General features: G+C 37.5%; 1 long non-coding RNA gene across 1 annotated transcript in view; it reads left to right on the forward strand.

Moving 5' to 3' along the window:
• The first annotated feature begins 2322 nt into the window (after window positions 1-2322).
• Window positions 2323-26208, forward strand: part of LOC122690841 — a 29125-nt gene continuing 5239 nt past the window's right edge. Inside the window, exons 1-2 of the long non-coding RNA XR_006340120.1 lie at window positions 2323-2402; window positions 11202-11206. This is a non-coding gene — a long non-coding RNA (uncharacterized LOC122690841). The remainder of the gene's footprint in view (window positions 2403-11201; window positions 11207-26208) is intronic.

Here is a 26208-nt window from a genome sequence, read left to right on the forward strand (position 1 = left end):
AACCTTGACAAGCCACCTGTCCAACCACACCCACCGTGAGGAATCTCCACAATAAAGAGGAACCACAAACTGCCAGAATACGGAAAGGCCACCCCAAACACAGCAATGTAAGCAAGAGGAAAAGGCAGAGAAATACTCAACAGGTAAAGGGACAGGATAAATGCCCGCCGAACCAAAAAAAAAAAAAAAAAGAAGAAGAAGAGATAGGGAACCTACCTGATAAAGAATTCAGAAAAATGATAGTGAAAATGATCTAAAATCTTGAAAACAAAATGGAGTTACAGATAAATAGCCTGGAGACAAGAACTGAGAAGATACAAGAAATCTTTAACACGGACCTAGAAGAAATAAAAAAGAGTCAATATATAATGAATAATGCAATAAATAAGATCAAAAACACTCTGGAGAGAACCAAAAGTAGAATAACAGAGGCAGAAGGTAGGATAAGTGAAGTAGAAGATAGAATGGTAGAAATAAATGAAGCAGATAGGAAAAAAGAAAAAAGAATTTAAAGAAATGAGGACAACCTCAGAGACCTCTGGGACAATGTGAAACACCCCAACATTCGAATCATAGGAATCCCAGAAGAAGAAGACAACAAGAAAGACCATGAGATAATACTTGAGGAGATAATAGTTGAAAACTTCCCTAAAATGGGTAAGAAAATAGTCACCCAAGTCCAAGAAACCCAGAGAGTCCCAAACAGAATAAACCCAAGATGAAACACCCCAAGACAAATATTAATCAAATTAACAAAGATCAAACACAAAGAACAAATATTAAAAGCAGCAAGGGAAAAATAACAAATAACACACAAGGGGATTTCCATAAGGATAACAGCTGATCTTTCAATAGAAACTCTTCAGGCCAGTAGGGAATGGCAGGACATACTTAAAGTGATGAAAGAGAAAAACCTACAACCTAGATTACTGTACCCAGCAAGGATATCATTCAAATGTAAAGCAGAAATCAAAACATTTACAGACAAGCAAAATCTGAGAGAATTTAGCACCACCAAACCAGCTCTGCAACAAATGCTAAAGGATCTTCTCTAGACAGGAAACACAGAAAGGATGTATAAACTCAAACCCAAAACAACAAAGTAAATGGCAATGGCATCATAGTTATCAATAATTGCCTTAAATGTAAATGGGTTGAATGCCCCAACTAAAAGACAAAGTCTGGATACAAAAACAAGACTCCTATATATGTTGTCTACAAGAGACCCACCTGAAAACAAGGGACACATACAGACTGAAAGTGAAGGGCTGGAAAAAGATATTCCACACAAATAGAGATCTTCTGGTCTCTATAGAAAGCAGGAGTAGCAATACTCATATCATCTAAAATAGACTTTAAATAAAGGCTGTGAACAGAGAAAAAGAAGGACACTACATAATGATCAAAGGATCAATCCAAGAAGAAGATAGAACAATTATAAAAATATATGCACCCAACATAGGAGCACCACAATATGTAAGGCAAATGCTAACAAGTATGAAAGGGAAAATTGACAATAACACAATAATAGTGGGAAACTTTAATTCCCCACTCACATCTATGGATATATCAACTAAACAGAAAATTAACAAGAAAAGACAAACTTTAATTGCTACAATAGACCAGTTAGACCTAATTGATATCTATAGGACATTTCACCCCAAAACAATCAATTTCACCTTTTTCTCAAGTGCACATGAAACCTTCTCCAGGATAGATCACAAACTGGGCCATAAATCTAGCCTCGATAAATTAAAAAAAAAAAAAAACTGAAATCATTCCAAGCATCTTTTCTGACCAAAATGCAGTAAGATTAGACGTCAATCACAGGAGAAAAACTATTAAAAATTCCAACATATGCAGGCTGAACAACAGGCTGCTGAATAACCAACAAATCACAGAAGAAATAAAAAAAGAAATCAAAATATTCATAGAAATGAATGAAAATGAAAACACAACAACCCAAAACCTACAGGACACTGTAAAAGCAGTGCTAATGGGAAGGTTCAGAGAAATACAGCCTTACTTCAAGAAACAAGAAAAAGTCAAATAAATAACCTAACTCTACACTAGGAACTAGAAAACGAAGAAATGAAGAACCCCAGGGTTAGTAGAAGGAACAAAATCTTAAAAATTAGAGTAGAAATAAATGCAAAAGAAACAAAAGAGACCATAGCAAAAATGAACAAAGCTAAAAGCTTGTTCCTTGAGAAGATAAATAAAATTGACAAACCATTAGCCAGATTCATCAAGAAACAAAGAGAGAAGAATCAAACCAACAAAATTAGAGATGAAAATGGAGAAATCACAACAGACAACACAGAAATACAAAGGATCATAAGAGACTACTAGCAGCAACTATATGCCTATAAAATGGACAATTTGGAAGAAATGGACAAATTGTTAGAAAAGTATAATTTTTGAAAACTGACCCAAGAAGAAATAGAAAATCTTGACAGACCCATCACAAGCACGGAAATTGAAACTATAGTAAAAATCCTCCAGCAAACAAAAGCCCAGGACCAGATGGCTTCACAGCTGAATTCTACCAAAAATTTGGAGAAGTGCTGACAACTATCCTACTCAAACTCTCCAGAAAATTTCAGAGGAAGATAAACCCTGAAACTCATTCTATGTGGCCACCATCACCCTATTACCAAAACCAGACAAAGATGCCACAAACAAAGAAAACTACAGGCCAATATCACTGATGAACATAGATGCAAAAATCCTGAACAAAATTCTAGCAAACAGAATCCAACAACATATCAAAAAGATCATATATCATGACCAAGTGGGCTTTATCCCTGGGATGCAAGGATTCTTCAATATCCACAAATCAATCAATGTAATACACAACATTAACAAATTAAAAGATAAAAACCATATGATTATCTCAATAGATGCAGAGAAAGCCTTTGACAAAATTCAACATCCATTTATGATAAAAACCCTCCAGAAAACAGGAAAGAAGGAATATACCTCAACATAATAGAAGCTATATATGACAAACCCACAGCAAACATTATCTTCAATGGTGAAAAATTGAAAGCGTTTCCCGTAAAGTCAGGAACAAAGCAAGGGTGCCCACTCTCACCACTACTTTCAACATAGTCTTGGAAGTTTTGGCCACAGCAATCAGAGCAGAAAAAAAAAAAAAAGAATGGAATCCAGATTGAGAAAGAAGAAGTAAAACTCACTGTTTACAGATGACATGATCTTCTACATAGAAGACCTTAAAGACTCCACTGGAAAACTACTAGAGCTAATCAATGAATATAGTAAAGTTGCAAGATATAAAATTAACACTCAGAAATCCCTGGTATTCCTATACACTACCAATGAGAAAACAGAAAGAGAAATTAAGGAAACAATTCCATTCACCATTGCAATGAAAAGAATAAAATACTTAAGAATATATCTACCTAAAGAAACAAAAGAACTATATATAGAAAACTATAAAACACTGATGAAAGAAATCAAAGAGGACACAAATAGATGGAGAAATATACCATGTTCATGGATCAGAAGAATAAATATAGTGAAAATAAATATACTACCCAAAGCAACCTATAGATTCAATGCAATCCTTGTCAAGCGACCAACGGTATTTTTCACAGAACTAGAACAAATAATTTCACAATTTGTATGGAAATACAAAAAACCTCAAATAGCCAAAGCAATCTTGAGAAAGAAGAATGGAACTGGAGGAAATCAACCTGCCTGAATTCAGGCTATACTACAAGTCCACAGTCATCAAGACAGTATGGTACTGTCACAAAGGCAGAAATATAGATCAACGGAACAAAATTGAAAGCCCAGAGATAAATCCATGCACCTATGGACACTTTATCCTTGACAAATGAGGCAAGAACATACAATGGAGAAAAGACAATCTCTTTAACAGTGATGCTGGGAAAACAGGTCAACCACTTGTAAAAGAATGAAATGAGAACACTTCCTATCACTGTACACAAAAATATACTCAAAATGGATTATAGATCTAAAGGTAAGACCAGAAACTATTAAACTCCTAGAGGAAAACATAGGCAAAACACTATTTGACCTAAACCACAGCAGAATCCTCTATGACCCACCTCCCAGAATATTGGAAATAAAAGCAAAAATAACAAAATAGGACCTAATTAAACTTAAAACCTTTTGCACAACGAAGGAAACTATAAGCAAGGTGAAAAGACACCCTTCAGAATGGGGTAAGGTAATAGCAAGTGAAGCAACTGACAAAGATTAATCTCAAAAATATATAAGCAACTCCTTCAGCTCAATTCCAGAAAAATAAATGACCCCATCAAAAAAAAAAAAAAAATGGGCCAGAGAACTAAACAGACATTTCTCCAAAGAAGATATACAGAGGGATAACAAACACATGAAAAGATGCTCAATATCACTCATTATCAGAGAAATGCAAATCAAAACCACAATGAGATACTATTTCATGTCTGTTAGAATGGCTGCTATCCAAAAGTCTACAAGCAATAAATGCTGGAGAGGCTGTGGAGGAAAAGGAACCCTCTTACACTGTTGGTGGGAATGCAAACTAATATAGCCACTATGGAGAACAGTGTGGAGATTCCTTGAAAAACTGGAAATAGAACTGCCATATGACCCAGCAATCACATTGCTGGGCATACACACTGAGGAAACCAGAATTGAAAGAGACACGTGTACCCCAATGTTCATCGCAGCATTGTTCATAATAGCCAGGGCATGGAAGCAACCTAGATGTCCATCAGCAGATGAATGGATAAGAAAGCAGTGGTACACTACTGTTCAACATAGTGTTGGAAGTTTTGGCCACAGCAATCAGAGCAGAAAAAGAAGTAAAAGGAATCCAGATAGGAAAAGAAGAAGTGAAACTCTCACTGTTTGCAGATGACATGATCCTCTACATAGAAAACCCTAAAGACTCTACCAGAAAATTACTAGAACTAATCAACAAATATAGTAAAGTTGCAGGATATAAAATTAACACACAGAAATCCCTTGCATTCCTATATACCAGCAATGAAAAAACAGAAAGAGAAATTAAGGAAACAGTACCATTCACCATTGCAACAAAAAGAATAAAATACTTAGGAGTATATCTACCTAAAGAAACAAAAGACCTATACATAGAAAACTATAAAACACTGATGAAAGAAATCAAAGAGGACACAAACAGATGGAGAAACATACCGTGTTCATGGATTGGAAGAATCAATATTGTCAAAATGGCTATTCTACCCAAAGCAATCTATAGATTCAATGCAATCCCTATCAAGCTACCAACGGTATTTTTCACAGAACTAGACCAAAGAATTTCACAATTTGTATGGAAATACAAAAAACCTCGAATAGCCAAAGTAATCTTGAAAAAGAAGAATGGAACTGGAGGAATCAACCTGCCTGACTTCAGACTCTACTACAAAGCCACAGTCATCAAGACAGTGTGGTACTGGCACAAAGACAGAAATATAGACCAATGGAACAGAATAGAAAGCCCAGAGATAAATCCACGAACCTATGGACACCTTATCTTTGACAAAGGAGGCAAGGATATACAATGGAAAAAAGACAACATCTTTAACAAGTGGTGCTGGGAAAACTGGTCAACCACTTGCAAAAGAATGAAACTAGAACACTATCTAACACCATACACAAAAATAAACTCAAAATGGATTAAAGATCTAAATGTAAGACCAGAAACTATAAAACTCCTAGAGCAGAACATAGGCAAAACACTCTCCGACATAAATCACAGCAGGGTCCTCTATGACCCACCTCCCAGAATATTGGAAATAAAAGCAAAACTAAACAAATGGGATCTAATGAAACTTAAAAGCTTTTGCACTACAAAAGAAACTATAAGTAAGGTGAAAAGACAGCCGTCAGATTGGGAGAAAATAATAGCAAATGAAGAAACAGACAAAGGATTAATCTCAAAAATATACAAGCAACTCCTGCAGCTCAATTCCAGAAAAATAAATGACCCAATCAAAAAATGGGCCAGAGAACTAAACAGACATTTCTCCAAAGAAGACATACAGATGGCTAACAAACACATGAAAAGGTGCTCAACATCGCTCATTATTAGAGAAATGCAAATCAAAACCACAATGAGGTACCATTACACACCAGTCAGGATGGCTGCTATCCAAAAGTCTACAAGCAATAAATGCTGGAGAGGCTGTGGAGAAAAGGGAACCCTCTTACACTGTTGGTGGGAATGCAAACTAGTACAGCCACTATGGAAAACAGTGTGGAGATTCCTTAAAAAACTGGAAATAGAACTGCCATATGACCCAGCAATCCCACTTCTGGGCATACACACTGAGGAAACCAGATCTGAAAGAGACACGTGCACCCCAATGTTCATCGCAGCACTGTTTATAATAGCCAGGACATGGAAGCAACCTAGATGCCCATCAGCAGATGAATGGATAAGGAAGCTGTGGTACATATACACCATGGAATTTTACTCAGCCGTCAAAAAGAATTCATTTGAACCAGTCCTAATGAGATGGATGAAACTGGAGCCCCTTATACAGAGTGAAGTAAGCCAGAAAGATAAAGATCCTTACAGCATACTAGCACATATATATGGAATTTAGAAAGATGGTAACGATAACCCTATATGCAAAACAGAAAAAGAGACACAGAAATACAGAACAGACTTTTGAACTCTGTGGGAGAAGGTGAGGGTGGGGTGTTTCAAAAGAACAGCATGTATACTATCTATGGTGAAACAGATCACCAGCCCAGGTGGGATGCATGAGACAAGTGCTTGGGCCTGGTGCACTGGGAAGACCCAGAGGAATCGGGTGGAGAGGGAGATGGGAGGGGGGATTGGGATGGGGAATAAGTGTAAATCTATGGCTGATTCATATCAATGTATGACAAAACCCACTGAAATGTTGTGAAGTAATTAGCCTCCAACTAATAAAAAAATTTAAAAAAAAAAAAAAAAAAGAAAGCAGTGGTACATAAACACAATGGAATATTACTCAACCATTAAAAAGAATAAATTTGTATCAGTTCTAAGGAGGTGAATGAAACTGGAGCCCATTATACAGAGTGAAGTAAGCCAGAAAGAAAAACATCAATACAGTATACTAATGCATATATATGGAATTTAGAAAGATAGTAACGATAACCCTATATGCGAGACACAAAAGAGACACAGATGTATAGAACAGTCTTTTGGACTCTGTGGGAGAGGGAGAGGATGGGATGATTTGGGAGAATGGCATTGAAACATGTATATTATCATATGTGAAATGGATCGCCAGTCCAGGTTTGATGCATGAGACAGGATGCTCAGGGCTGGTGCACTGGTATGACTTGGAGGGATAGGATGGGGAGGGAGGTGGGAGGGGGGTTCAGGATGGGGAACTCATGTACACCCATGGCGGATTCATGTCAATGTATGGCAAAACCACTACAATATTGTAAAGTAATTAGCCTCCAATTAAAATGAATAAATTTATAAAAAAATAAATTCCTTATATTTACTTGGGAAAAAAAAAAAGGCCTAAATGTAGGACCAGAAGCTATTAAACTCTTAGAGGTAAACACAGGCAGAACACTCAGTGACATAAATCAAATAAGATCCTCTATGACCCACTTCCTATAGTAATGGAAAGAAAAAGAAATATAAACAAGTTGGACTTGATTAAACTTAAAAGTTTTTACACAACAAAGGAAACACTAATCAAGGTGAAAAGACAACCCTCAGAATGGAAGAAAATAATAGCAAATGAAACAACTGACAAAGGGTTAATTTCCAAAATATTCAAGTGGCACATACAACTCAATACCAAATAAACAAAAGACCCAATCAAAAAAATAGGGAAAAGACCTAAGCAGACATTTCTCTGAAGAAGACATACAGATGGCTAATAAACACAGGAAAAGATGCTCAACATCACTAATTAGTAGAGAAATTATTAGAGACATGAGATATCACCTCACACCAATCAGAATGGCCATCATTAAAAAGTCTACAAAAAGTAAATTCTGGAGAAGGTGTGAAGAAAAGGGAACATTCTTGCACCATTGATGGGAATATAAATTGATGCAACCACTATGGAAGATGGTATAGAGATTCCTAAAAAAAACTAGGAATAAAACCACCATATGACCAAGCAATTACACTGCTAGGCATATACCCTGAGGAAACAAAAATTGAAAAAGACACATGTATCCCATTGTTCATTGCAGCACTTTTTACAATAGCTAGAATATGGAAAACCTAAATGTCCATCGATAGGTGAATGGATAAAGAAGTTGTGGTACATATACACAAGGGAACATTACTCAGCCACAAAAAGGAATGCCTTTGAGTCAGTTCTAATGAGGTGGATGAACCTAGAACTTATTTTACAGAGTAAAGTGAGTCAGAACGAGATAGATAAATATCATGTTCTAATGTATACATTCGGAATCTAGAAAAATGGTACTGAAGAATTTACTTACAGGGCAGCAATGGAGAAACAGCCATAGAAAATAGACTTGTGGACATGGGAAAAGGGGAGGAGAGGGTGAGATGTATGGAAAGAGTAACATGCAAACTTACATTACCATATGTAAAATAGATAGCCAACAGGAATTTGCGGTATGGCTCAGAAAACGCAAACAGGGGCTCTGTATCAACCTAGAGAGGTGGGATAGGGTGGGAGATGGGAGGGAAGTTCAAAAGGGAGGAGATATATGTATACCTACAGCTGATTCATGCTTATGTTTGACAGAAAACAACAAAATTTTATAAAGCAATTATCTTTCAATAAACAAATAAATAAATTAGAAACTACAGTGAGATATCACCTCACACCATTCAAAATGGCCATCATCATAAATCTACAAAGAATAAATGTTGGAGAGGGTGTGGATAAAAGGTAACACATGCATTGCTTGTGGGAATGTAAATTGATACAGCCACTATGGAAGATGATATGGAGAGTCCTTAAAAAGCTAGGAATAAAACCACCATATGACCCAGAAATCCCACTCCTAGACATATATCCTGAGGAAACCAAAATTGAAAAAGACACAGATACCCCAATGTTCATTGCAGCACTATTTACAATAGCTAGAGCATGGAAGCAGACTAATGGATAAAGAAGCTCTGGTACATATATACAATGGAATACTACTCAGCCATGAAAAGGAATGCATTTGAATCTGTTCTAATCAGGTGGATGAACTTAGAGCCTATTATGCAGAGTGAAGTAAATCAGAAAGAGAAATATATACATCATATACTGACAAATATGTATGGAATCTAAAAAGATGGCCCTGATGAATTTCTTTTCAGGGCAGCAATGGAGAAACAGACATATAGAACAGACCTATGAACATGAGGGGAGCAGAGGAGGGAGAAGGGGAGAAGCATGGAGAGAGTAACAGAAATTTACAAGACCATATGTAAAATAGATAGCCAATGGAAATCTGCTCTATGACTTAGGAAACTCAAACAGGGGTGCTGTGACAGGCTGAAGGTTGGGATGGGGAGGGAGATGGGAGAGAGGTTCGGGAGGGAGGGGACATGGGTGTTCCTATGGCTGATTCTTGTTGATGATACTTGGTTCTACCTTGAGCTAACCAATGTGTTTTTCTTATGGAAGTCTTTTTCTTAAGGTATGTTAATGAAACTATGCATTTGCTTTGGAATCTGCCTTTCTTCAAAATGGTTCTATCTAAGACTAACTTTTTTTTTTTTCTTCTCTCAAACCTTGGGCTGATATTGCCTCAACAAACCAGTATTGATGTCAGTTGTTTTATGGCCAGGGTACACCCCATGCCATTTTATCTAAAAAATGCATATTGTGGGAGAGAGGCCTAGTGAAACTCCCTCAGCCTCCCTCAGGTGTCACTCTTGTCTGATTAATAGCTTGCTAACAGATATAAAACACCCTGCTAAGAACTAACAAGGGAGCATTCTCTCTGCCCCCTTCTGATGTCTATGTCAGAAGCTTTCTCTGTCTCTCTTATACCTTAATAAAATTCTGTTACACAAAAAGCTCCAGTGGCCAAGCCTGGTCTCTGGCCCTGGATTGAAATCCTCTTCTCTGGAGGTCACAAATCCCAGCTTGGCACATGGCTTGCAGCATCACACTTTCACTGTCACTTAATGGCAAATAGAAGGGGAAAAATTGGAAGCAGTGACAGAGTTTATTTTCTTGGGCTCCAAAATCACTGTGGATGGTGACTGCAGCCATGAAATTAAAAGATGCTTGCTCCTTAAAAGTAAAACTCCGGCAATCCTAGAGAGCATATTAAAAAGCAGAGACATTGCTTTGCCCACCAAAGTCCGTGTAGTCTAAGTTATGTTTTTTCCAGTAGTCATGTATGTATTTTGGAGTGGATCATAAAGAAGCCTCAGTGCTGAAGAATTGATGCTTTCAAATTGTGGTGCTGGAAAAGACTCTTGAAAATCCCTTGTGTAGGAAGATCAAACCAGTGAATCCTAAAGAAAATCAATTATGAATATTCATTCGATGGACTGATGCTGAAGCTGAAGCTCCAATACTTTGGCCTTCCAATGAGAAGAACCATCGATTTGCAAAGACTCTGATGCTGAGAAAGATTGAAGTTAAAAACAGAAGAGGGGGCAGAAGATGAGATTGCATCACTGACACAATAGACACAAATTTAAGCAAACTCCAGGAGATTGTGGAGTTCAAGGAAGCCTGGTGTGCTGTAGTCCATGAGTTCTCAAAGAATGGGACACGACTTGATAGAAGAGAATTCTCCTGAATTAAAACTATCTTTATGTAAAACAGTGGAATTTCCTCCATAAATATATTGTGCAATATTTATTAAAATATTAATTAGAAATGTGAAAATTTTCAGAAAAGAAAGCTAATTCTTTAAAGGTCAGACTTTAAAGTCTCTCAGATAATGGTGTAAAGTAAAATGTAGTAGTATATCAAATGTCAGTGTGTCTTTGTCATCTATGCTGTATATTTTTAAACATCTCTGAGGGCAGAGCCAAGATGGTGATGAGGGAAGACACAAGAATTTGTGTCTCCCCATGCCTAGACTACCTACCAGTCAATAGTGTGAGACTTCTGGTGAACAGACATGAGGAGCCCTGGGGCAACCAGGTACTGAGAAGGGAGGAGTGGAGGAAGGTCTAGGCCAGAGGACCAACAACAGAGAGGCTGCTGGAGGCAAGGAAGCGATTTGGGCACCAAGAGTAGTTTGGGTGCCTTGGAGTGCCTGGAGCAGTCTTCCTGCTAACCTGGCAAGGGGAGGGGCCCCTGAGGGGAACTGAGGGTACACTGAGGGAAGCCCTGGTGTTCCCCTTCACTCTGCCAGGGGCTGCTGGGGGAGGGGAAGTGGTTTGGGCTCCTGGAGTGATCTAGTTGCTGGGAGTGGTTTGGTCACCTTGGGGTGCTTGGAGCAGAATGCCTGCTGAGCTGGGAGGGGGAGGGACCCTTAAGAGGACTGGATAATTCGCTGGAGGAAGCTCCTGGGGTTCTCCTTTCCCTTGGCCCCAGGAAGCCTTCTGGGGCACCAGAGCTGGGACCTCTGCCCTCTTGGGCCCTCTCTACCCTCCAGTTGAGGCTTCTGCCCTCTGGATCACTCTCTGATCTTCAGGGGTCCCTCCCCTCTTGTGGGTCATCTGGACGTGAGTGGGAGTGGGGAGGCTCCTGAGGGGTTCCAGGGACAGGAAACTGCCTGGTGTTCCCCCACCCACTTTCATCCCTGGGGAGCCTCCTACAGGCCTAGCCCTCTGCCCTTTGGGATCACCTCTGCCCTCCTGACCTGATTCCCCCCCCCTGCCCTCCAGGCTCCCCCTTCCAGAAACCCCTCTTCTCTCTGCCTTCCAGTTTCCTCTTCCCTCTGGGGCACAATCTTCTGGGGACCCTTCATCCTTCCAGGGACCACCATCTGCCCTCTGTACTGGGCCCTCTGCCTCCAGGGTTTCCCCTCTGTGCTCTGGGTTCCTCTCTGCCCTCCAGAGCTCTCTCCTTCCTTTCAGGTCCCTTCTTCCCTCCAGGATGAGCCCTACATCATTCAGGATCCCCCATCCACCCTCCAGAGTTCCCCTCTGCTCTCAAGTTTCCTCCTCCCTCCAGGATCCCCATCTTCGATATGCCCCCTCATCCATCCAAGGGTCCTGTCTGACTTCTGGACCAGGTTTTGTACCATCCAGGATCCCCTTCTACTCTCTGGTTTCCTTCTTCATCTGGAAGCCTGCTCCATCCTCCAAGAACCCCTCGCTCTGGGCACCTTCTACCATATAGGCTGAGAACTCCAATCTCTGGGCCCTCCTCTGTTCTCCAGGGACACCTCTGAGTGCACTCTCTGCCCAGGTAGGTCCTGTGGGTGCAGAAGGAAATTGAAACAGACCAGGGCCAGCTGCAGAGGGATCCCTCTGGATGTGGAGGAGAGGGGAATCCATCTGGGGTTCCCCCTCCCCTGGCCTTGGGGGCTTCATGGAGATCTGGGCCTTATCCTCTGCACACTGAAGCCAGAGGCACTTCAGAAGCCCCCTTGGCTGGGTGGAGCTGGGCTGCCCACCACCCCAACCCAGGGCCATTTCTGAAGGTGTGGGTCCTGAGTCAGAACCCCACCGCTGCCATATCCCACTTCCACCTAAACCCTTCCACCACTTAAGCCCTTCCACACCTAAGCCCTACCCTTCACAGCAAAGGTGTCTGTTACCTTTTTGTTTTTGTTTGTTTCTCACTATTTGCCAGTGGATTTTTGTTTTCCCCTCCAGTGGTCATTTCATACTTCTAATTTTTTTTCTAAACTTAAATTCTATTATTTTTAATCTTTGTTATTATTCTGCTCCATTGTACTTTTAGTTTTATTTTTTAAAATCTATATATTGTTTTCTTTTGTTCTTCTCTCTCTTAACTACTGGATTCCAGTTTTACCTTTCAGGGGTTGTTATCTTTTATTCTTTGTTACTTTTCTGATTTTTCCTCTATTTTTTTTTTTTCTTTTTTTAAAATTTATTTTCCCCTGCATCCCATGGTTGTGAGATCCTGGCTTACTGGCAAGAGAAAAGGCCTGAATCCCTGAGGTGGGAGCACTGAGTCAGAACCACTAGAGTAACACAGAACCCCAAGCCCCAAAGAATATTAATGGAGGTATTACAGAGGTCTACACTGCAACACCATGGCCTGACTCTAAAAATCTGCCTGCAAACTCCACTGCTGGAAGCCTCAGGCTGAACAAATAGTAAGAAGGGAACACAGTTCCACCCATCAAAAAATTAAATGACAAAATTACATTACAGATGAAGGAGCAAACTAAAAAACTACAAGACTGAATAAATGAAGAGGAAATAGAGAACCTAACTAAAAAAGAAGTTAGAGTAAAGAAGTTTTAAAATATTGAAAGTAGAACGGAGAAAATGCAAGAAATATTTAAAACATTTAACAAAGACCAAGAAGAAATAAAGAATTAAAAAAAAAAAAACAGGAACAATAGAATCACTGATATTAAAAATTCTATATGAGGAAACAATAGCAGAATAACTGAGGCAAAAGAACAGATAAGTTACCTAGAAGAATAGTAAAAAATAACTACTGAGGAGCAGAATAAAGAAAAAAAAGAATGAAAATAATTGAGGGCAGTCTCGGAGACCACTGGGAAAATATTAAACATACCAATATTCAAATTATAGAGCTCCCAGAAAAGAAGAGAAAAATAAAGGGTATTGAGAAAATACCTAAGGACTTTAGAGTTGAAAATTTCCCTAACATGTGAAAGGAAATAGCCATCCAAGTCCAGGAAGACAAGAGAGTCCCATGCAGGACAAACCCAAAGAGAAATACACCAATGCACACATTAATCAAACTAACAAACACAAAGAAAAAATATTAAAAGCCACAAGGGAAATGCAAAAGCTATAATACACAATTACATAACATACATAAGGCTAACAGCTGATTTTTCAACAGAAACTCTGAAGGCCAAAATGGAGTGGCAGGATATATTTAATGTAATGAGATAGAAAAAGCCACAGTCAAGATTATTCTACCCAGCAATGTTTTCATTCAGATTTGATGTTGAAATCAAAAAGTTTATAGGCAAACAAAAGCTAAAAGAATTTGCACCACCAAACCAGACTTACAATAAATGCTGAAAGAACTCTAGCCAGAAATACAAGAGAAGAAAAACACACACAAACCCTAAATGATTAAAATAATGGCAATAGAAACATACATACCAATAACTACCTTAAATGTAAATGGATAAAGTGCCCCAACCAAAATACAAAAGACTCACTCAATGCATACAGAAACAAGACCCATGTATATGCTACTTACAAGAAATTCACTTTAAAAAAAAGAAAAGAAAAGAAATTCATTTTAGACCTAAGGATACATGTAGGTTGAAACTCAGATGATTGGAAAAAAAATATTCAATGCAAATGGGAATCAAAAGAAAGAGGGATATTCCATGGTGTATATGTACCACAGCTTCCTTATCCATTCATCTGCTGATGGGCATCTAGGTTGCTTCCATGTCCTGGCTATTATAAACAGTGCTGCGATGAACATTGGGGTGCACGTGTCTCTTTCAATTCTGGCTTCCTCAGTGTGTATGCCAAGAAGTGGGATTGCTGGGTCATATGGCAGTTCTATTTCCAGTTTTTTAAGAAATCTCCACACTGTTCTCCATAGCGGCTGTACTAGTTTGCATTCAAGACCCAGAGGAATCGGGTGGAGAGGGAGGTGGGAGGGGGGATTGGGATGGGGAATACGTGTAAATCTATGGCTGATTCATATCAATGTATGACAAAACCCACTGAAATGTTGTGAAGTAATTAGCCTCCAACTAATAAAAAAATTAAAAAATAAATAAAAATAAATAAAAAAACAAAACAAAAAAATAAATAAAGAAAGAAAGAAAGAAAGAGGGAGTAGCAATACTCCTATCAGACAGAATAGACTTTAAAAACTATTACAAGAGATAAGAAAGGACATTATATGATTATCAAGCAGTCAATCCAAGAATATGTAACTGTTATAATTTATGTACCCAACATAGGAGCAGTGCAATACATAAGGCAAATGTTAACAACGGTAAAAGGGGAAATTGACAGTACTTAAACCAATAGACAGGTCCTCTAGATAGAAAATTAATAAGGAAACACAAGCCTTAACTCACACATTAGAGCAGATAGACTGAATTAATATTTTCAGGATATTCCATTCCAAAAGAGCAGATTACTGTTTTTCTCAGGTGCACATGGAACATTCTGCAAGACAGATTATACCTTGTGTCACAAATCAAGTCTAAGTAAATTTTTAAAAATTGAAATCATGTCAAGCATCTTTTCTGATCACAATGATGTGAAACTAGATATCAACTACAGGGGAAAAGATTGTATAAAACACAATCCCATGGAGGCTAAACAACAAATTTTAAAATTACCAATCAGTTACTGAAAAAAATTAAAAAGAAAATAACAAATACATAGAAGCAAATGACAAAAAACCCAAACGACCACCCAAAACCTATGGGATGCAGCAAAAGCAATTCTAAGGACGTTTAGAGCAATACAAATCTACTTCAAGGGAAGAAAGTAAAAATGGAAGTTGGTCAGTCATGTCTGACTCTTTGTGACCCCATGGATTTAGCCCACCAAGGCTCCACTGTCCATGGAATTCTCCAGGCAAGAATACTGGAGTGTGTTGCCATTCACTTCTCCAGGGAATCTTCTGACCCAATGATCAAACCTGGGTATCCCGCATTGCAGACAGACTCTTACTTCTTTATTGTCTGAACCTCAAGAGAAGCCCAAGAAAAACATGAAATAAACAACCTAACCTTACATCTAAAGCAACTAGAAAAAGAATAACAAAAACAACAAAAACCAAAGTTAGTAGAAGCAAAGAAATCATAAAGATCAGAGCATGAATAACTGAAAAAGAAATGGACAGTAACTAATGCAGAATAAAGGATAAGTGAGCTGGAAGATGGAATGGCGGAAATAAATGAAGCAGAGGAGAAAAGAATAAAAATAAATGAGGACAACCTCAGAGACCTCAGGGACAATGTTAGCATTGCTCCAACATTTGAATCATAGGTGTCCAGAAGAAGAATACAAACGGAAAGGACACGAGAAAATGCTTGAGGAGACAAAAGTTGAAAACTTCACTAAAATGGGGGAGGAAATAGCCACCATGTCCAAGAAACCCAGAGAATCTCATACAGGATAAACCCAAGGAGAAACACACCAAGGCATATATTAACCAAACTAACAAGATCAAACACAAAGAGCAAATATTAAAAGCAGTAAGGGAAAGGCAACAAAATACATACAAAGGGATCCCCATAAGGATAACAGCTGATCTTTCAAATCAGAAACTCTGCAGGTGAGAAGGAAATGGCAGAATGTATTTAAAGTGATGAAAGGGGAAAACCTACAACCAAGATTACTCTACCCAGCATGGATCTCATTCAGAGTTAAAGGAGAAATCAGAAGCTTTATAGACAAGCAAAAGCTGAAAGCATGCAGCCCCATCAAACCAGCTCTTCAACAAATGCTAAAGGATCGTCTCTAGACAGGAAACACAGAAAAAGTTTATAAACATGAATCCAAAACAACATATTAAATGGTAATGGGATCATACTTATCAATAATTACCTTAAGTGCAAATTGGTTAAATGCTCCAACCAAAAGACAAAGATTAGCAAAATGTATACAAAAACAGGACCTGTATATATGCTGTCTACAAGAGAACCAACTCAAGCCTAGGGACGTATACAGACTTAAAGAGAAAGGCTGGAAAAGATATATCATGCAAATTGAGACCAAAAGAAAGTGGAGTAGCAATACTCTTATTAGATAAAATAGACTTTAAATTAAAAACTGTTGTAAGAGACAAAGACGAACACTACATAATGATCAAGGGATCAATCCAAGAAGATATAACAATTATATATATATATATAAAACTTTATTTATAATATATATTTATAATATACTATATATTATTATAATGTGTATATATATATATATACCCAACACCATCAGTTCAGTCGCTCAGTCATCTCTGACTCTTTGCAACCCCATGGACTGCAGCACGCCATGCTTCCCTGTCCATCAAAAACTCCAAGAGCTTACTCAAACTCATGTCCATCGTGTTGGTGATGCCATCCAACCATCTCATCCTCTGTTGTCCCTTTCTTCTCCCACCTTCAATCTTTCCCAGCATCAGGGTCTTTTCCAATGAGTCAGTTCTTCACATCAGGTGGCCAAAGTATTGGAGTTTCAGCTTCAGCATCAGCCCTTCCAATGAATATTCAGGACTGATTTCCTTTAGGATGGACTGGTTGGATCTCCTTGCTGTCCAAGGGACTCTCAAGAGTCTTCTCTAACACCACAGTTCAAAAGCATCGATTCTTTTATGCTCAGCTTTCTTTATCATCCAACTTTCACATCCATACATGACTACTGGAAAAACCACAGCTTTGACTAGACAGACCTTTGCTGGCAAAGTAATGTCTCTGCTTTTTAATATGCTGTCTAGGTTGGTCATAGCTTTTCTTCCAAGGAGCAAGCATGTTTTCATTTCAAGACTGCAGTCACCATCTGCAGTGACTTTGGAGCCCCCCAAAATAAAATCTCTCACTGTTTCCATTATTTCCCCATCTATTTGCCATGAACAGGTGCACCCAACACAGGAACACCTCAACACATAAGGAAATGCTAACAACTGTGAAAGTGGAAATTGACAGTAACACAATAAAAGTGGGCAATTTAATACCTCAGTCAAACCACTGGACAGATCATCCAGAAAGAAAACCAACAAGGAAACACAAGCTTTAAACTATACTTTGGATTGGTTAACCCCCCTCCCCGAAAAAAAAAAAAAAAACCCACAAGATTTCACCTTTTTCTTAAGTGCACATGGAACATTGTCCAGGATAGATCGCATCCTGGATCACAAATATATCCTTGGTAAACTTTTAAAAAATTAAAGTCTTTTCAAGCATCTTTTCTGATCATAATGCTCTAAAATTAGGTATCAACCACAGGGAAAAAATTAAAAAAAAACACACACACAAACATATGGAGGCCAAACATCAGGCTTCTGAATAACCAGCAGATCAAAGAAGAAATCAAAAAGGAAGTCAAAAGATGCATAGAAACAAATGATAATGAAAACACAACAACCCAAAAACTATGGGATTCAGTAAAAGCAGTGCTAACAAGGAAGTTCATAGCAATGCAAGCCTACCTCAATAAACAAGAGAAACATCAAATAAACAACCTCACATTACACCTAAACAAAATAGAAAACAAAAAAACCCCAGTCACTAGAAGGGGAAAAATAAAAATTAGAGCAGAAATAAATGAAAAGCAAACGAAGGTGAGTATAGCAAAGATCAAATAAAACTAAAAGTTGGTTCATTGAGAAGATCAACAAGATAGACAAACTTTTAGCCAGACTCATAAAAAAGAAAAGAGATAAGATATAAATCAATAAAATTCGAAATGAAAATGGGGAAATTATGACAACACAGAAATACAAACAATCATAAGAGACTACTGTAAGCAATTACATGCCAATAAAATGGACAACTTGTAAGAAATGGACAATTTCTTAGAAAGGTATAACCTTCCAAAACTGAATCAGGAAGAAATAGAAAATTTGAACAGATCAATCACAAGCACAGATATTGAAACTGTAATAAAAAAATCTTCCAACATACAAAAGCCCAGGACCAGATTGTTTCACTGGTGAATTCTATCAAACTTTCAGAGATGAGCAAATGCCTATCCTTTTAAAATTCTTTCAGAAAACTGCAGAGGAAAGTAAACTCCCAAACTCATTCTATGAGGCCAGCATCACCCTGGTACCAAAATCAGACAAAGATGCCACAAAAAAGAAAACTACAGGACAACATCATTGATGAACAGATGTGCAAAAATTCTCAAGAAAATTCTAGCAAACTGAATCTAGCAGCATGTCATAAAGGTCATACATCATAAGTGGCCTTTCTCCAGGGATGCAAGGATTCTTCAGTATTCACAAAGCAATCAATGTGATGCTCCATATTAACAGATTGAAAGACATAACCATATGATTATTTCAATAGATGCAGGAAAAGTCTTTGAAAAAATTCAAAACCCATTTATAATGAAAATTCTCCAGAAAGTAGGCATACAAGGAACATACTTCAACATAATAAAAGTAGTATGTTACAAACCCACAGCAAACATTAAACTCAATGGTGAAAAACTGAAAGCATTTCCTCCAAAGTCAGGAACAAGACAAGGGTGTTGTGTGGTCTGTGAAGATGTGGTGCTACAGTAAGGGGTTGGGGCTGAACCCCTGAGTTGGGAGGCCTGAATTCAGGTTGTTCATTCACCAGAAAACACCCAACACCATAGAACATTAATCAATGAAAGCTCTTCCAATGGCCTCCATCTCAACACTAAGACCAAGCCCTACTCAAAGGCCACCAAGGTCCAGTGCTGGGCTTCCAATGCCAATCTTTCAGCAGAAAGAAGCACAACCCTGAACATTAGCAGACAGCCTGTGCAAAGCCATACCAAACCTATATTTAATCCAAAACACACTACTGGACACAGCACTGATCTTCAGAGAGACAAGATCCAGCTCCATCTAACAGAACACAAGCACACATCCCCCCAACCAGGAAACCTATATAAGGCACTGGTCCAACCCCACTCGTGGAGGGCAGTCGCCGCAAGTAAGAGGAAATACAACCTTCCAGACTCCAGAAAGGAGACCCCAAACACAGTAAATTGAACAAAATGAAATTATAGAGAAATATGCACAGATTAAGGAACATGGTAAAAACCCACCAGACTAGCAAAGGAAGAGGATACAGGCAGTCTACCTGAAAAAGAATTCAGAGTAATGATAGTAAAGATGATCCAAAATCTTGAAAATAAACTGCAGGTAAAAATAAATATACTGGAAGCACAGATCCAGAAAATGAAAGAAATGTTAGCAAGGACCTAGAAGAATTAAAGAATGGACAATCGGCAATGAATAACACACTAGAAACTGAAGGTATTAGTCACTCAGTCATGTCCAACTCTGCGACCCCATGGACTGTAGCCCACCAGGCTTTCCTGTGAATGGGATTCACCAGGCAAGAACACTGGAGTTGGTAGCCATTTCTTCTCCAGGGATCTTCCCGACCCAGGGGTCAAACTTGGGTCTCCCACATTCCAGGTAGATGTTTTACCATCTGAGCCACCAGGGAAGCCCAAACAACACAATAACTGAGATTAAAAATACACTAGAGGGAACCAATAGTAAAATAATTGAGGCAGAAGAATGGATATGTGAGCTGGAAGATAGATTGGTGCAAATTACTGAAGCAGAGCAGAATAAAGAAAAAAAGAATAGAAAGAAATGAGAACAGTTTCAGAGACCTCTGGGACAACAATACACATAACAAAATTAAAATCATATGGATTCCAGAATAAGAAGACAAAAGTAAGTTTATGAGAAAATTTTTAAAGAGATTCTAGTGGAAAACTTCCATAAAATGGGAAAGGGATTAGCCACTCAGTTTCAGGAAACCCAGAGACTCCCACACATGATAAACTCAAGGAGAAATGTGCAAAGATACACACTAATCAAACTAACAAAACTTAAGCACAAAGGAAAAAAAAATAAAGGTAGCAAAGGAAAAGCAACAAATAACACACAAGGGGATCTCCATAAGGATAATAGCTGATCTTTCAGCAGAAAATCTGCAAGCCAGAAGGGAATGGCAGGATATACTTAGAGTGATGCTAGGAAAAGCCTACAACCATGATTACTCTACCCAGCAAGGATTTCATTCAGATTTGAAGGAGAAATCCAAAGCTTTACAGACAAGTAAAGTTAAGAGAATTCAGCACCACTGAAGCAGCTTACAACAATATTAATAGAACTTCTGGAGACAGGAAACACAAGAGAAAAAAAAAACTTACAAAAACAAACCCAAAACAATAAAGTAAATGGCAATGATATTATACATTTCAGTAGTTACTTTAAATGTAAGTGGACTAAATGCTACAACCAAAAGACAGAATGGCTGAATGGATACAAAAACAAGACCCCTATATGTACTGTCTACAAGAGATCCACCTCAAACCTAGGGACACAAACAGACTGAAAGTGAGGGGATGGAAAAAGAATTCTTTGCAAACAGAAATCACAAGAAAGTGTGAATAGCAATACTCATATTAGATAAAAGGATGTATGGAGAGAGTAACATGGAAACATGCATTACAATTTGTAAAATAGAGAGCCAATGAGAATTTTCTGTATGACTCAGGGAACTCAAACTGGGGCTCCAAAGCAACCTAAAGGGGTGGGATGGGGATGGAGGTGGGAGAGATGTCAAAGTGGGAGAAGACATGGGTAAACCTATGGCTGATTCATGTTGATGTTTGGTCGAAACCAACAAAATACTGTAAGTCAATTATCCTTCAATCAAAAATAAATAATTTTTAAAGTAAAAAAGAATAGACTGTTACAGGAGACAAGGAACTACACTACATAATGATCAAGAGATCAATCCAGAAGAAGATATGAAAACTATAAATATTTATGCATCCAGCATTGGAACACCCCAATACATAAGGCAAATGTTAACAACTATTAAAAGGGAAATCAATAGTAACACAGTAATAATGGGATGTACAGATCATCCAGACAATATATTAAGGAAAGACAAGCTTTAAATGATATACTGGACCAGTTGGCCTAATTGATATATACAGGACATTTCATCCAAAAACAGTAGATTTCATTTTTTCCCAAGTGCACATGGAACATTCTCCAGGATAGATCACATCTTGGGACACAAACCAAGTGTTGGTAAATTTTTAAAAATTGAAATCATTTCAAGCATCTTTTCTGACCACAAAACTATAAGATTAGGTATCAACTACAGGGGGAAAAACTATGAAAGACATAAACACTTGGAGGTTAAACAATACCCTGATGAATAATCAACAGATCATTAAAGGAATCAAAGGAAATTAAAATATGCCTAGAAACAAATAACAATGAAAACATGACAACTCAAATCTATGGGATGCAGTAAAAGCAGTGCTATGAAGGAAATTACAGTAATACAAGCCACCTGAAAAAACAAGAGAAAAATAAAAGAGAACCTTACCTTACACCTAAAGCAACTAAAGAACACAAAACACCCAAAGGTAGTAGAAGGAAAAAATCATAAAGATCAGAGCCAAAAAACACAAAAAAGAAATGAATAAGACTATAGCAAAATTCAATGAAATGTAAAATTGGTTCTTTGAGAAGATGAAAAAAATTGACAAAACATTAGCCAGATTCATAAAGGAAAAAAAAAGAAGTTTCAAGTCAATAAAATTAGAAATAAGAAAGAGAAGTTATAGCAGTCAACATAGAAATACAAAGGATCATAGTAGATTACTACGAGCAACTATATGCTAATAAACTGGTCAATCTGGAAGAAATGGACAAATTCTTGGAAAAGTATAACCTTCCAAAACTGAACCAAGAGAAAATGGAAATATGAACAGACCAATCACAAGTACAGCAATCAAAACTGTAATAAAAAATCATCCCACAAACAAAAATCCAGGGCCAGATGGCTTCACAAGGAAATTATGCAAATAGTTTAGAGAAGAGCTAACAACTATCCAGCTCAAACATTTCCATGAATTTGCAGAGGAATAATAACTCCCAAGCACATTCTATGAAGCCACCATCACCCTGATACCAAAGCCAGACAAAGATGTCCAAAAACCAAAATTACACGCCAATAACACTGATGAACATAGATTCAAATATCAAAAAAATTCTAGCAAACAGAATCCAACAACACATTAAAAAGATCTTATATCACAATTAAGTGGACTTTAACCAATGGATGCAAGAACTCTCCAATACACACAAATCAATCAATGTGATACACCATATTAACAAACTGAAAGAACAGCAATGTGATCATCTCCATAGATGCAAACTAAGCTTTTGACAATATTTGGCACTCATTTATGATGAAAACTCTCCAGAAAGTAGGCAGGGACATAATATAAAAAAGGCCTTATATGACAAACCCACAGAAAACATTATTCTCAATGTGAAAAACTGAAAGCATTTCATCTAAAATTAGGAAGACAAGGGTGCCCACTCTCACCACTATTATTCAAAATAGATTTGGAAATACTAGCCAGAGAAATCAGAGAAGAAAAAGAAATAAAAGGAATCCAAATTGGAAAAGAAGAAGTAAACTCTTACTGTTTGCAGATGACATGATTATTTATATAAAAACTTTAAAGATGCCACTGAAAAATTTCTAGAGCTGATCAGTGAATATGGGAAGGTGACATGATATAAAATCAATGCACAGAAAACCCTTGGATTCTTATACACCAATAATGAAAAATTAAAAAAGAGAAATTGAGGAAACAATGCCTTTCCCAATGCAACTAAAAGAGTAAAACACTTAGGAAATATTATTCAGTTGCTAGGTCATGTCCAACTCTTTGTAATCAATTGGACTGAAGCATGCCAGGCTTTTCTGCCCTTCACTATCTCTAGAGTTTCCTCAAATTCATGACCATTGAATTGATGGCACCATCCAACAATCTCATCTTTTGTCACCCCTTTTCCTCCTGCCCTCAATCTTTCCCAACATCAGTGTCTTTTCTAATGAGTTGGCTCTTTGCATCAAGTGGCCAAAGTATTGGAACTTTAGCCTCAGCATCAGTTCTACCAATGAATATTCAGGGTTGATATTTTTGTAAGATTGACTGGTTTAATCTCCTTGCTGTCCAAGGGACTCTGAAGAGTCTTCTCCAGCACCACAGTTTGAAAGCATCAACCATTGAATAAAAGGAATAAAACACTTAGAAATAACTTTATCTAAAGACAAAAGACCTGTATGCAAAAATATAAGACACAGATGAAAGAAATCAGAGGTGACAAAAGAGATGGGCATATAAAATATTTTCTTGGGTTGAATGAATCAATATTGCAAAAATGACTACACTACCCAATGCAATCTATAGATTCAATGCAATCCTTATCAAACTACCAATGTTAGTTTTTACAGAACTAGAATAAAAAATCTCAGTTTGTTTGGAAGCACAAAAAAAACCCAGATAAGCAAAACAATCTTGAGAAAGAAGAATGGAGTTGGAGAAATCAACCTTTCTGACTTCAGACTACACCACAAAGCTACACTCATCAAGACAGTATGGTACTGGCACAAAAACAGAAATATGCACCAATAGAACAGGATAGAAAGTTCATAAATCCAGACACCTAAAGGCACCTTATCTTTGACCCTGTAGGCAAAAATATACAATGGGTAAAAGATAGTCTTTTAAATAATGGTGCTGGTGAAACTGGTCACCAAAATATAAAGAAATAAAATTAGAATAATTATGACCATACAGAACTATAAATCCAAGTGGCTTAAAGACCTAAATGTAAGACCAGAAACCATAAAAGTCATTGAAGAAAACATGAGAAGAACTCTTTGACATAAATCACAGCAAGATCCTCTATGACCCACCTCCTAGAGTGATGGAAATAAAAATAAGCATATAGAAAAAATAAATAAATAAAAAATAAGCATATAGGACCTAAACTTAAAAGCTTTTGCACAATGAAGGAAACTAGAAGCAAGGTGAAAAGACAACCCTCTGAGAGAAAATAACAACAAAGGAAACAACTGACACAATAAAAATTTCCAAAATATACAGGCACTTCATAGCACAATACCAGAAAAAGAAACACTGCAATCAAAAAGTGGGCAGAAGACCTAAACAGATATTTCTCCAAAGAAGACATACAGATGGCTAATAAACACATTTCAAGATGTTCACCATTGCACATTATGAGAGAAATACAAATCAAAACTACAAAGATGTATCATCTCACACAGGTCAGAATGACCATCATCAAAGAATCTACAGAATAAATGCTGGAGAGGGTGTGGAGAAAAGGGATCCTTCTTTTTAGGTTGATGAGAATGTAAATCAATGCAGCCATGATGAAGAGCAGTGTAGATTTTCCTTAAAAACTAGCAATAAAACTATGATTTGACCCATCAAATGCCACTACAATCCATATACTCTGAGGAAACCATAATTGCAAAAGACATTTGTACCCCTATATTCATCACAGCACTATTTACTGTAGCTAGGATATGAAAGCAACCTAGATGTCCACCTACAGATAACTGGATAAAGAAGTTGTGGTACACAATGCAATATTTCTCAGCTGGAGTGCATTTGAGTCAGTTCTAATGAGGCAGATAAACCTAGAGCCTATTATACATAGTGAAGTAAGCCAAAAAGAAAAATACAAATAGCATACATTAACACATACATAGGGAATCTAGAAAGATGTTACTCATGACCCTATTTACAGGGCAGTTAAGGAGACACAGACATAAAGGAAGGAGAGAGTGGGATGGTTTGAGAGTGTAGCATTGAAACATATAATACTATAAATTGACATATAATACTATATGTAAAATATGTAAAATAAATTACATATTTAAATAAATATGTAAAAATAAATTTCTGTATGACACATGGAGCTCAAAGTCTGTGCATCTGACAACATAGAGGGGTGGGATGGGGATGAAGGTGTGTGGGAGATTCAAGAGGGAAGGGACATGGGTATACCTATGGCTAATTTGAGTTGAAGTATGGAGAAACTATCACAATATTGTAAAGTAAAGTAATTATGTTCCTATTTTTAAAAAAAAAAATTTTTTTTAAAGGGAAAAAAAAAAGAAAATCCTAAAGAGATTACTAGAAAATTAAAAGATATAGGAATTGGAGATCAAATTGACAGGATCTTTGGATCATAGAAAAAGCAAGGGATTTCCAAGAAACATCTCCACTTCTGCTTGGACATAATAAACAAATGGAACCTAATTAAGTTTGAAAAATTTTGTACATCTTAGGAAACTATAAACAAGGTGTAAAGAAAACTGCCTTATTGGGAAAAAAATTGCAAATGAAACAACTGACATGGAATTAATCTCCAAAATATAGAAGCAGCTAACATAGCTCAATATCAGAAAAGCGAATATCCGTGGGAGGGGCCCCAAGATGGCAGAGGAATAGAATGGGGAGATGACTTTCTTGCCCACAAATTCTTCAAAAGATCGTTTTATTGTTGAGAAACTTCCAAAAACAGCTACTGAATGCTGGTGGAGGACACCAGGTGCCCAGAAAAGCAGCCC

Source organism: Cervus elaphus, chromosome X (assembly GCF_910594005.1).
Source record: "Cervus elaphus chromosome X, mCerEla1.1, whole genome shotgun sequence".
NCBI lineage: Eukaryota > Metazoa > Chordata > Mammalia > Artiodactyla > Cervidae > Cervus > Cervus elaphus.